Source organism: Lissotriton helveticus, chromosome 4_1, assembly GCF_964261635.1.
Source record: "Lissotriton helveticus chromosome 4_1, aLisHel1.1, whole genome shotgun sequence".
Classification (NCBI taxonomy): Eukaryota; Metazoa; Chordata; class Amphibia; order Caudata; family Salamandridae; genus Lissotriton; species Lissotriton helveticus.
In genome coordinates, this window is record NC_136063.1 from 1,888,989,112 (window position 1) to 1,889,003,093 (window position 13,982).

The 13,982-nt window shown below is 39.1% G+C and overlaps 1 protein-coding gene across 2 annotated transcripts in view; it reads right to left on the reverse strand.

Annotated features, from left to right (window-relative positions):
- Window positions 1-13,982, reverse strand: part of LOC144827735 (sodium- and chloride-dependent neutral and basic amino acid transporter B(0+)-like) — a 1,401,915-nt gene that overhangs the window by 20,908 nt on the left and 1,367,025 nt on the right. The window lies entirely within an intron of this gene.

Genomic DNA, 13,982 nt, shown 5'->3' on the forward strand with positions numbered 1-13,982 from the left:
TGACAGGACGTTGTTGTTAAACACCACGAATACCAGAATGATCTGGGACTGCTAATCAAGGCATCAGTACACGCCCACTGGGGCGGACTTAATAAAGTACCTTCAGGTGTTTTAACATGAGACTGCGGGGTTCTTTGTCTAGCTTGTGAACAAGGACTGTGTGTCTGAAACGCGTTGAGCTGCATATCATCGGAGAAAAGCACGCATTGGGTTGTATGCCGCACACTCACCTTCAAAGGTTATTCCCCCGTGAGGGCGTCCTAACAAGTGGTAACTTGAATTTGATATATATATATATATATTACCTACTGACGGTCGCCAGTAGGTATATATAGTTAGGATTTTTTTCCTATGGGATTTTTCAAAATTCTATGTCGAATAACTTTGGCGTTTGAGGACGGAATTGGCTGAAATTTTCAGGAAATGGAAAATTTTGTTTCTGAGCAGCTCCTGAAAATTTGGGGGGGGGTTTCGTCAAGGGGGGGCCGAGAAAAAAGGGGGGTCCCAAAACGCGTTTTTCCCATGCAATTTTCCATAGGGCGGTTGGACTCACTTTTAGCTCGAACGGCTGAATGGATTTCCACGAAACTTGGCAAAATTGTAGATATTGTTTGCCCGATGTGCCTTTGCTAGGTCTCAATATATGTGCTCCAGTGGATTTTGATAAATTAACGTTAAAAAAATATATATATCTGTAACAGCGCTCCGGTTAGCGCCCCGGTTCGCGTACCTGACGAGTAACGGAACTTCGCGAAGCGAAGCTGATTGGCTCTCAGGTGTCTGTCAACATTCTAAACAGTCCGGAGCGGCCGCCATCTTGTCTCTCGGTAGGATCGAGAGACAAGAGGTGAAGAAAAACAAAGGGGGAAATTAATGAAAGGGGGCAAGGTAGACCCCTCCTGACCCCCTAGGATTGATGAGGGGGCTATTAAAGGGTCCCGCGGGGCAAAAAATAAAAAAATTAAAAAATTCAGTTTTTTCGCGGTAGAGGCGCTACCCGGTACGCGAACCGGGTAGCTAACCGGTAGCGTAACGGGAGTCGGCCATCTTGTGTTTCGGTCGAATTTAATCACAAGATGGAGGAAAAACAATGTGGGAAATGGGTATAAGGGGGCACGGGAGACGTATCCTGACCCCCTAGGTTTTCTGAGGGTGGCTGAGGAGGCCCATATGTGCGAAAAAACCACATTTTTTTTCAAATTTTCGCGCGGTTAGCGTCCGGTGCGCGAACCGGGTAGCGCTCCGGAAAGCGTAAATCGTGAAAATTAGTAAAAAAAAAGTTACATTTAAAATTTGTTTAGAGTGATCATAGTTAGGGTAGCTCTGAGAAGAGCTTTTGGGTCTGTGGTAGATTTAGGTACTTATAAGTAGGTACCAATACATAGTCTTAAATTCAGGATGAAAACTCTGTTCCCCTCATCTGAGAAGTGAACTCCATCTTCTCGGTAGATATCTTGCATGTAGTAACGCAAGTTATTGTTGTAGATGGAGCCCATTCCATGGTCTCTCATGTAAGCTGAAACAGACTTATTTACATTCTTCCTCGATTTCTCAATTTGTGGACAAAATTGGTTGGACCACCTCCATTTCTGTCTTTGGCATATATTTGAATATACTAAGGCAGTTTGAGGAAAAAGTGCCATCAATTGCTCAAAGGTGTCCTTTAAAAGCATTTCCAGACCTACCCCAGTCAAAGTGCCCAAATCATTTCCTCCACAGTGCACAATTAACAGGTCAGGGTGTGGCAAATGCAAAAAGGTTTTCACCAATGGTATCATTTGGTGACATCTCAATCCTCTGTGGCCAATCCAGTTGATTTCCACATTTGGTAAATTGAGGTTGTGTAAATTTCTGTTATTAGCATACCTTTGAGCCCAGTGGATGTAACTATGTCCAATTATCCAGACAGAAAACATGGTGAGAGGAGGTTCTGCTGCAGTCAGATGAAGTGTGGGAATGAAATGGCAGTTGAAACAGTAGGAGTTTGCAATGAAAAAAACTGTGGAGTTTCTGTGCTAATGATTCAGTAGCAGTGATTGGTGGATTTTGATTGCTGAAAACTGAAAGTTAGGGTGCATGGATGAGTTCTTTGAAAGATGTAATTTGAATGGTCAAGAAAAAATCATTTTATGAAAGATTGCACTGGATACGCAGGTGTACTGAGAGTTCAGAGTTCAATTGAAACATTGTTGTGTGAACTTGTAAACATGAGAGGTCTTTCAGGAGGTGGTTGCTATGGAAAAAAGGCAGAAAGGGCAGAGGGGGGAAGGGTGTTGATTTGAAAAAAATGAGGGAAGAGTTTTGATTGGGTGACATGAGAGATATGTGTGATGAATTACAGCATTTCTGTGCCTTTGTTGGTTGCAGCCTCTGGAGTGCATACCCTTTGCTCTGCTAAAGAAAAATTGGTGTGTGTCTGAGACTGTTTTAAAACTCAGTAAGTATTTGCTAAGGTGAGAAAAGATTCATTTAATTTAGATAGAGAATAGTATGCTTTAGGGAGAAAATTATGAAGAAAGTTGTGTATTTAAAATGTTGCTTTGTGTCAAGTGTTTTTCAAATAGATGTTGTTTCTTTGAGTTTCATAGCCATGTTAAAAGTGACGCAAAAGTGGTGCAAGGGCCTTAAAATACGCTTTCATGTGTGTTAGGGCATTTTAAGTCACTTCCCCATGAATCTGGGTGAATAATTTGCTTACATGATGTGTTTAAAAACGTTTCTTGAAGTCAATTAGGTTTCTTGATATGTGCTGCTAGAGTTTCATAGCCAGCATGGGGCATATTTAGAAGGACTTTGAGCCACTTTCACGTTATTTTCCCAATGTTAAAAGTGACGCAAAAGTGTTGCAAGAGCCTTGTAAATACACTCTCATGTTTGAGCCACTTTCATGTTATTTTCCCTATGTTAAAAGTGACGCAAAAGTGGTGCAAGGGCCTTGTAAAATATGCCCTCATGTGTGTTAGGGCATTTTAAGTCACTTCACCATGAATCTGGGTGAATAATTTGCTTACTTGATGTGTTTAAGAACGTTTCTTGAAATCATTTAGGTTTCTTGATATGTACTGCTAGAGTTTCATAGCCTGCTTGGGGCATATTTACAAGGCCTTTGAGTCACTTTCACGTCATTTTTCCCATGTTAATAGTGACGCAAAAGTGGTGCAAAGGCCTTGTAAATACGCCCCCATGTGTGTTAGGGCATTTTAAGTCACTTCACCATGAATCTGGGTGAATAATTTGCTTACTTGATGTGTTTAAGAACATTTCTCGAAATCATTTAGGTTACTTGATATGTACTGCTAGAGTTTCATAGTCAGCATGGGCCATATTTACAAGGCCTTTGAGCCACGTTCACGTTATTTTCCCCACGTTAAAAGTGACTTTAAAGGTGGTGCAAGGTCCTTGTAAATAAGCCCTCATGAGTGCTTGGTAAATTTAAGTAATTTCTCCGTGGTGCAAGGGTCTTGTAAATACGCCCACATGTGTGCTTGGCAAATTTAAGTACTGACAGGGTGTACTTGTACATAGGAGTTGTGCTGTGTTTTCAAATTATGACATGAAAATGGTTCATAAGGAAAAGGAATGCTTTTTACATTTATGACAATGACAAAAAGGTGTCTGCTTCTTTAAATAAATATATCACTTCTCACCATCAATCTGGGAGAATAATTTGGTTGTTTGTCGGTTAAAAAATTGTTACTTTAAGACATTTAGGTTTCACAATATGTACTGCTAGAGTTTCATAGACACTATGATGATAATGATATACATTTAGAACTGTGTAGGAGGCATGGAGAAACTGAGGCTTCTGTAAGTGTCAAGGGAGGTGAGTAATGTACATTGCTCTGTTGCATACAGTCCTCATCTTCTGCGTACTCTTGGATATGCTAGACTACATCTGCACAATGAGATACCTAAGCTGAGGAAACACAGGTGATGTGATTGTGAAATGAGCACAAATATTTGCACGTTTTTCAATTACATCACCTGTGTTTCCTAACATTACGAATCACATTGTGCAGATGAGGTTTAGGCCTGTCCAGGGAGACAGAGGAGGTGTGGCCTTTGTTCAAGAGTGCAGTGGACATGACTCACTTCGTTGGTAGGCCTGCACATGTATTATCTCCTCTGTACTCTTCAACAAGCCTAAATTTCATCTGCAACCCTGAGTAGGCCTCACCTCAAACAAACCTCTGGATAGGCCACACCTTATCGGCATCCTGAACCAATCATTTAAAATGTTAGGGGCAGATTTATGATGGCCGTGCGCCTCTTTTGCACCGCCGTTGCGTCACTTTTGTGACGCAGCAGCGGTGCAAAAGATGCACCATGTTGCAAGATAGGCCTCACTTCATCTGCAACAAGATACCGTCAGTTTAAACTGTATACATTTAGGACTGTGTAGGGGGCATGGAGAAGTTGAGGCTTCTGTAAGTGTAAAAGTTGTTGCATACAGTGCTCACCTTCTGCGTACTCTTTGATATGCTAGACTACATCTGCACAATGAGATACCTAAGCAAAGGAAACACAGGTGATGTGATTGTGAAATGAGCAAAAATATTTGCACGTTTTTCAATTACATCACCTGTGTTTCCTAACATTACGAATCACATTGTGCAGATGAGGTTTAGGCCTGTTCAGGGAGACAGAGGAGGTCTGGCCTTTGTTCAAGAGTGCAGTGGACATGACTCACTTCATTGGTAGGCCTGCACATGTATTATCTCCTCTGTACTCTTCAACAAGCCTAAATTTCATCTGCAACCCTGAGTAGGCCTCACCTCAAACAAACCTCTGGATAGGCCACACCTTATCGGCATCCTGAACCAATCATTTAAAATGTTAGGGGCAGATTTATGATGGCCGTGCGCCTCTTTTGCGCCACCGTTGCGTCACTTTTGTGACGCAGCGGGGGCGCAAAAGATGCGCCATGTTGCGACATATTTACAACTTGATGCATCTAGGCAGATGTGTCACGCTGTAAAGTCCTGCGCCACATGAAACCTGCGTCAGGTTTCATGTGGGCATTTTGTTGCAGGGTGGGCGTTCACTTGCATGAAAGCCCTGTAAACTAACACAGTGAAATTTACAAGATTTCACTGAGTCAGCTTTATGGCATTGCTGAATCAAATCCTTACGCCTGTTTGAAACAGGCATAAGGAGTGACGCACTATGCAATGTGTGGCTTGCCCCTGTGCATTGCGGAAGTCATGTTGCGCTTGCGATGTGATTCCTGCAATGCGCCGCTTTTGCGGCACAGATGCGTGACACATCTGTGCTGTTTTTGCCCCATGGTGCTCTGCATTGTAAATGCGGCACACCATGGGTGGCAGAGCAGCGGCGCACGTTAACTGGTGCATCCCTGGGGATGCGCCAGTTAACATAAATCTGCCCCTTTACATTTAAGTATGAGCAGGGGACACAGAGTCGGTGAGGCTTATCCAAGGTTAAGAAGAGATGAGTCCTGTTCACTGAAAACTTGGACATAGGCCTCACCTCCTCAGCATCGCTGGACATGGCTAAATAATATCTGCAAAATGTTACTCTTGTTAAACAATTTTACTATTATAGTCTCTGAGATTTGTCTCTTACTCTGCAACATCTCATTGTTGTTCTCTTTCTTTAAAGATAACGACAACATCAACCATGAGTGATAATGAGGAATCTGTTGATCTCGATCATATCATTGAACTTGTCATTGAAACGTCAGTGGAAGTAGATCCCTTGGATGATTTATATCCTGTGGATGATGAAGAATATGATGAGGATGCTGATTTGTCAGAATTGTATGACATAGAGTGGGCAGCTGACCTGCTCGAGCCAATTAAACTATAAAGACTTTTAAAAATAAATTTAAGTTACTGGAAATGAAAAGTAACCATGTTAACCGTTTTATTTAAATTTAAATACAACTTCAAAAACAGCTTGTGTGAAGTGTCTTTAATAAAATAGTGAAATATGCTAATAAAATTAGTTCAGATTCACATATAAAAGAGCACAGGTCAAATGTAGAAGCATTCCATTTCTTTGCTACTATTTGTGAGTTTTAAATTTGTCAATGCACTAGAAATTATTGTATGTAGAATTGACAAATAGTGTGTTAATTTTTTGACGACTGTTATTGATTTACTGTTTGGTAATAGTGGTTAATAACATTTTTTATTATATTTTACCACAGATTCAACTGCAGATCATTTCAAAATTAAAACATGCCTTCAAGGCAAAGGAGGAGAAAGGCTACAAAACGTCAAACACAGCAGCTTACTACATGCTTGCAGCAGTCCTCTACAATAAAAACTCGTCAAGTCAGCAAAAAAGCTCCGGGTAAGACAACGAAATCTTTCCTAGGAAACATTTCCAGAAAAAAAAGTATCACTACAGAACATGTTTTAGTCCAGAAGAAGAGAGTCAATTTAAACAGGAAGGAAAGGCCCCTTAATAAAGTTAGTGGTAGAGCAGGAGAAAACTCTGAGTACCGGTAGAAGGCACAATCAATTTAGGGACATTCGTACACGAATGTTCAGCAACATGATAATTGTAAATTTGATGAAAAATGTAAAGAAAGGTCAACAGAAACTGGCTTTTTATAAGAAAAAGAAAAATGTTGAGAACATTATTGATCAGGCTTTGGAAATGAAGCGAAAGTTATTTATTTTGGTAATCAATAGAATTAGGAAACTAAACAAGGCAATTTATGAATTCAAAACAAATAGTAGATGGAAGAGAATAGTTAATCGTACAAATTTTTGTGAAGTATTTTCAGGAGAATGGATGCATAGTTCAAGTTGTGAGGCAGTTTTCAATGAGGAGAGTTACTTCCAGGACAATGATTTGGTGCATGCAGTTGACACCAGTGGTCGAGCATATGAGGTGAAAGACGGTTGTCCAGTTGAAAAAGAAAAACTTGTGTCAACAGAGGCAGTAGAGGTGTTAGGTGATGAAGTTTTAGGGAGACGTCCTAAGGGTCCAGTGTACACCTGGAAGTGTAGTAGTATTTCAGTGTGCAACAGGATTCCATCAATTTTCTTTGTGATTTTGTACGGACATTTAATAAGAAAAGTTTAAAACAGAAAAAGAAGTTGTTGCAGGAATTAGATCCATGCAGAGTGAGAGAAGTGACAGGTTTACATTGTCATTCACTGGCTTGTCTTTCCAGGAGAGTATGCCAGAGTGTTTTTCATCATTTCAGGATGCTAGCAGTCCATCATAATAAAGTGAGGAAATTAGTGAGAATGTTGTATTTTGCTAAGAGTCCAGCAATTAAGCTTAAACAATTAAGCAGTGCTCTTTTGGATGGTTCTGAAGTAGATTTGAAGAATATTTGTGAAGAAATTGAGTTTTGTTACTTTGCAAGTAAAGAGGAGAAAGTTGAAATTGACTCAGAAGAAGAAGGTAATGTGGAAGAGAGTGTACAGATTTCCAGTACAGATAATTTTCAGAAGGAAATTGCCACGTTTCAGGTGAAATCAAGTGAGAGGCCTAATTTCACTTGTGTGTGTTGTCGACGCACTTATTATAAGAATCAGACTGAGTAAGTGGATTTATATGCAAAAAGTGAAAGGGAAAATAATAGTGAATGGAAGGATTTCGCAACATACTTCATGGTAGAAAATTGTTTTGATTTGGGATCGGATCGTGTGTGTACTTATTGTTGTAACAAATTAAATCAAAACCGGATGCCTGCTAGAGCGGTTCATAATAATCTGGAATTGGTTGACATTCCTTCTGAATTGAAGGATTTAAATACTTATGAATCTATTTTGATTCAAAGTGTCCATCCCTTTCAGGCTATTGTACGAATGGAGCCAAAGACAGGGAAATTGCCTCCATCAGATTTACAGAGAGGATTAAAGGGAAGAGTTGTTTATTTGCCTCTAGATTTGAAGAAAAACATTAATACAATGGGAGTAGAGAAAGTGGAAGAGGAACCTCTGGTTATCTTAGTTAATGGGGTTCCGACAAAGAGTAAGAAAATCTGGCAAGATTTAGTGGATGTTAGGAAAGTCAAAAAGGCTACTTTGTATTTGATGAAAAACAATGAGTACTACAAGAATATATGTGTTGCAGAAGAGGAAGTAAGTGAAGAAGAGGACAGCGATTTGTGTGCTGGACAAATTGAGAAAGTAGAAGCCTCTAAAAATGAAGAAATATATGAACATTATAGTGTTCATCCTTTGCATTCCAAGGAAGTCATGGGGAATGCTATTGAGTTGTTTCAAATGAAACAAGCCAAAGGGAGTCCCATAGTGTTTGGGAGGAAAATTTGGAAGCTCGGTGTTTCCCACAGCTATTTCCAACAGGTCAAGGAGGAAGATATGATGAGCGACCTGATCAAATTCCTGCTTCTGAATACCGGACTTTACGATTGTATGCAGAAGATCCTAGGTTTCGTCAATGCATTCCCTATTTGTTTCATCTACTGTTTGAAAGTGATCTGTCTGGACTGTCATATGCAGTGAACCACATCTTGAAAAGTGGTGTACAGATGCAAAATATCTCGGCAAGGGACTTTATGGATAAAGTCAATGTGCAAGACAGTATTTTGGATTCTCACCTGATTAATCTCATGGCATGTCAGCGTGGTACTAATGAGTACTGGTACCGTCGTCATGGTGATTTAAAATGTATGCTGAGGAACTTAGGAACTCCCACATGGTTCCTCACTCTCAGCTGTGCCGAGTATGGCTGGGAAGACTTACTTGAATTTCTACGAGAGGCAAATGGAAACATTGAAAATATCGAATTCAAGACACCCGGAGAACTGTGCTCTTTGGATCCAGTGAATGTATGCAGGTACTTCAATCATAGATTTGAAGCTATGATGTCTTTCATCATGAACAAGAAAAATCCACCTCTTGGATAGGTGTTGGATTCTTCTGGAGAAAGGAGTATCAAGCAAGAGGTGCTCCTCATATACATATGCTGCTATGGATCAAAGATGCACCCAAATTTGGAACAGATCCGGATGACTTAGTGATGAGTTTCATAGAACAGTATTCTACATGTGCTGTTCCAAAGACAAAGGAAGACAAAATCCTAAGAGAACAAGTTTTACGCTTTCAAAGCCATCGTTGTGGAAAGTACTGTCGTCGTAAATTCAGAAACAAGGACAAGTTCTACACAAAATGTCGTTTCGGCTTTCCACGACCGGTGATTTCTAAAGGAAGAGTGAACAGTTTGATGTCTTCGCTGCGACATAATGTGACGAGGAAATCACCCAAAAATACATACAATTTGAAAAGAAACGAAGAGTCCAAGTACATCAACGACTACAACCCAGTGATTTTGTCCATGTGGAATGCTAACATGGATATGCAGTTTGTGGCTGATAACTGTATGGCTGTGGCTCGGTATGTGACATCTTACATCACAAAAAAAGAAAAGACAGAATTGAAGGATATGTGGGAAGACATTTCCCATGAAAAGAGCCTCAGTAAGAAGTTGTACAGTTTCAGTCTGAAGATGTTGTCGCATCGAGAAATCGGAGCTTACGAATGTTCTGACCAGTTATCTTCAGCAAGTCTCTATGCCAAATCTAGGAGTATCATTTGGGCGAGTTTTGGTCTTGCTGCAACGCGTAATCGAGTTCTGAAACCTGTACGGGAAATTGAGTATTTGGCGGAAAAGGAGCCAAACAGTACAGATATTTTGAAGACCAACATGTTGGATACATATTATCCAAATAGAAGCAGTCACCTCGAGAATGTTTGTCTGTATGAGGTTCTACAAAATTACATATTCAAGAGGAACATCAAAGAAGATATTGATAAAGGAGTGTATGCTGTAATTGCAAGTGAGGGATGTCTGGTCAAGCAAAGAAAATGGCAATTGGTAAATCATCGAAAATTGAGTGGCGAATCTCCTGAAAGAAAAGAGTTTTTCTATTTAGCTCTTTTGCAACTTTTCAAGCCTTGGCGTGCAGAAGAGGAACTGCTTGGAGATTTCCTCTGTTACGAAGACTCTTTCAATGCAGCCAAGGAGACCATAGAATGTCCTGTTTTTCCAAAATATCTAGAAATGTTGAATGCGGAAATCGAGCAGGAAGCAACAATTGCAGCCGAGATTGCTAGAGACAGTTCTCAGGACAGTCAGAGTTCTGTTTCATTGAGTCAGGATTCACTAGGAGGACCAGTTATCGAAAATGAAGCTGCCACTGCCATGATTGAAGTGGAAAGAGCCATGGCACATGCTCAGGAGGATGCGGTTAACTTAGAAGATTTGGAAAGACAACTCAACGTTGAGCAGAGGAAAATATATGACGAAGTTACCAACCAAATTGATCATGGATTAAGTCATGAGAAGAAAGAGTGCTCATGTACGTCGTTGAAGCCTGTCCGACTGTACGTGAGTGGAGAAGCAGGAACTGGAAAAAGTTTCCTCATTAAAGCAATTTCATGTTATTTGCAGAAAAGGACTGAGTCATCGCTGTCTTGTGTTGTCACCACTCCAACTGGACTGGCAGCACATAACATTAAAGGTATTACTTTGCATCGTCTACTGATGCTGCCAGTGGAGCATGATAACAAATTACAATACCACAAGTTATCTGGAGATGCTTGTTGTGAAGTTTCAAGAGTCTTGAGGAAAATGAAACTTCTTATCATTGACGAAGTAAGCATGGTTTCCAATGTCATGCTTGCCTTTGTGCATTTGAGAATGCAAGAAGTTCTTAAAACAGAGTATGATGTGTTATTTGGTGGCAAACACATCATTGTTTTCGGTGATCTTCTGCAGCTGACACCAGTGAAAGGACAACCAGTGTTTAATAAACTACTTACACATGAAGATACCAGGAAGTGCCTAGGGAGCATTGGCAACGTTAATATATGGTTAAACTTCAATTATGCTGAACTGCGTGAAAATATGCGTCAAGCGAAGGATGAAGATTATAAGAATATTCTACAAGATGTTAGAATCGGAAAAGTGACCGAGCATGGGAAAGAAGCTTTACATGCACGATTACTGTCAAATTTGTATCCAGAAGAAGACATTCTGCCAGAGAATATTTTTCGGAAAATTACTGAGAAGAAATCTGGAATATGTTTGATGCCAACTCTTGCAGAATGTGCCATCTTCAACAACAAAATGTTGAATTTAGAAAACCAAGAGATTGTGAAACTGGAAGCTATTGACAGAATAGAGCATATGGGAGCAACAATTATTTTGTCTGAGAATTTGAAATCTAAATTGGATTCATTAGAGAAGACTATATCTAAAACTGCTGGTTTTGAAAAGACTCTGAATGTGTGCTTAAATTGCCGTATCATTTTGAGAAGGAATTTACATGTTGAAAGAGGTCTGGTAAATGGATCAATGGGTAATGTTGTTGATTTTGAGAAATACAGAAATAGAGATGGAATTGAATTTTAAAAAATTAAATTTGATGGCATTGAGGAAGTACAGCTAATTGGTTGTTGCTCTGCTAGGTTTTTGCTTGTAAAAGACTTATATGTTCGCCGTAAGCAGTTTCCTGTTTGCTTGGCATATGCGGTGACAATCCATAAATCGCAAGGTTTAAGTGTAGACAGTGCATTGGTGAATATTGGCAGTTCTGTGTTCAAGGAGGGTATGGCATATGTGGCATTGTCACGAGTCAGAACTTTATCGGGATTGTACTTGATTGAGTGTGATGTCACAAACATTTGTGCGGATCTAGATTGTGTTAAGGAATACAATAGGTTAAGAAGAGAGTATGCGCCACATTTGCCTCAATATCCTTTGTTTGAGAAACGAGTGGTAGGCCGGAAACGAAGAAATGTGACCAATAGTAGGGAGGTTGTAGCAAAAAGACGAAAAGTCGATGAACCCGAAATTATAAGCAGAAAGAAAATGAATTCTGTTGAAGATGTTGTTGGTTTTCAATTTGAAAATAGTTCTGGTGTCAACTGCTATGCTAATGTAGTGGTTAATGTTGTATTTTCTCTAGAAACTTTAAAAGAACAGATTGTGATCAATTCGGTTCAAAGTTTTTGCTGTTTATTGAACTCTGTGTTAGAGATATGTAGCACGGATAGAACAAAAATAGAAAGTGTGTCTGAAATTCGAAATCTGTTAGACAAATGTTCAGGTCAAACGCAATTCTCTCAAAATATTCAGCAAGATTGTCAGGAGTTTTTAATGTATATGCTTGATGTATTGCAAGATGAAGGTGTAGATGTAGATCATCTGTTTGGCCTTTCTTATCAATGGCAGCATGACTGCGAGAACTGTAGGGTATCAAGTACTACTAGTGTAGACTCAGAAAGATTTATATATTTAACTTTGCCAGACAGTAAATCAGTGTCCTTTAATAAGCTAGTAAAAGCAGCCGATCAAAACATGGAGTGTAGCCAATGTAAGTCTGCAATGCTGTCCACATTATTTATACGAACATATGGCCAGTATGTCATTTTAATGTTCCAACGATGTAGGCCTGATGGAACAAAATTGACAACTTTAATTAAAAATGTTGTGGCTTCGCAGTTGTCAATATCAGGAAGGACTTTTGTAACTGCAGCAATTATATATCATGACGGTCCTTCAACAACATCAGGACATTACACAGCTTATTTGAAGTCTGGAAATGGCTGGTCATTCTGCAATGATTCTGTTTTAACTTTCAAAAAAAGATTGCCTTTTGACCTTAAAAATTCTTACCTGGTGTTTTTACAACCAAAATTTTAGGGAAGGAATCACGGGATTTGCTCTGAGGAATTTCAAGAGGTTCTAATGGCTCCTACACTATTTGGCCTTGAGGATAAGTGTAGTACAGAGTGAAAAGTTATTTTTGAGTTTTAAGTAGTTCCTGAAAAAAAAGAAGGTTTTCTTACAGAACGTGGTGGGCACGGATTAGTTAAAGGACAACAGAGTATTTCCTAAAGCAAACGGTGTTCTTACCATAACACTTGACGTCATGGAAAAATAACTGCACTTTGAATGAGTTCAGAAAAACTGTTTTTTTTAATAAGCTAATTCAAGCAGCCAATCAAAACATGGAGTAGAGGTAATGTAAGTCTGCAATGCTGTCCACATTATTTGTACAAACTTTTGGTTATAATGTCATTTTAAAATTCCAACTATATAAACCTGATGAAAGTAAGTTTTCAACTTTAATTACAAATGTTGTGGCTACACAGTTGTTGATTTTAGGAAGAACATTTGTAACTGCAGCTATTATATGACATGATGGTCCTTTGACAACATCCGCTTATTACACAGCTTATTTAAAATGTAAAAAAAGCTGGTGTTTCGGAAATGATTCCCATTTGACTATGAAACAATGTTGCCTTTTGACTTAAAATATTCTTACTTTGTGTTTTCAGAAGAGAGAATTTAGGGTAGGTAACTGGCCTATAATGATTCTAGGAGTTGATATAATTTTATGTACTGTTTTAAATTGCTTTGTGATTAACAGTGATCAAGAGAATTAAATAATTGTAGTAGTCATAGAGGTAGTGTAAGTGTGCCTCATAGTAAGCAGTATCAGTGTCATAGGAAATGTGGAACATGAGTGAGCAAGAAGGGTGAGATATTACTAGTATAGGATTGTGAAAGTGATCTTGAACGTTTTCTTTCTGAAAGTTGTGGAAAAAGAAAATGACGGGATTTACTTAGAAGAATTTCAAGAGTTATAAATGGCTCTTACACTATTTGGCCTTGAGGAGAAGTGCGGTAGAGAGCGAGAAGTCATTTATTGTATGTAACATATTTGTCAAAACGATGGAGCTTTTCTTTCAGAAAGTGGCGGGCAGAAAATAATAACAGCACAACAGAGTATAAGCTGTTCATAGGACATCCTTCGACGTCATGGAAAGTAATTTACTTTTGAGGAGTTCTGATTTCTGATTGGTTATGTTATATGGGTTTTTTAAACACAATCATTTTGATTGTGTTTTTTTTCCCCCGCTATTATATGATGAATACCTTCAACTCACTGTTTTTAGTGAAATTTGATATATTCTGAGAACAGCAAAAATAAACCATTTAACATGTATAATTAATTCTGTACT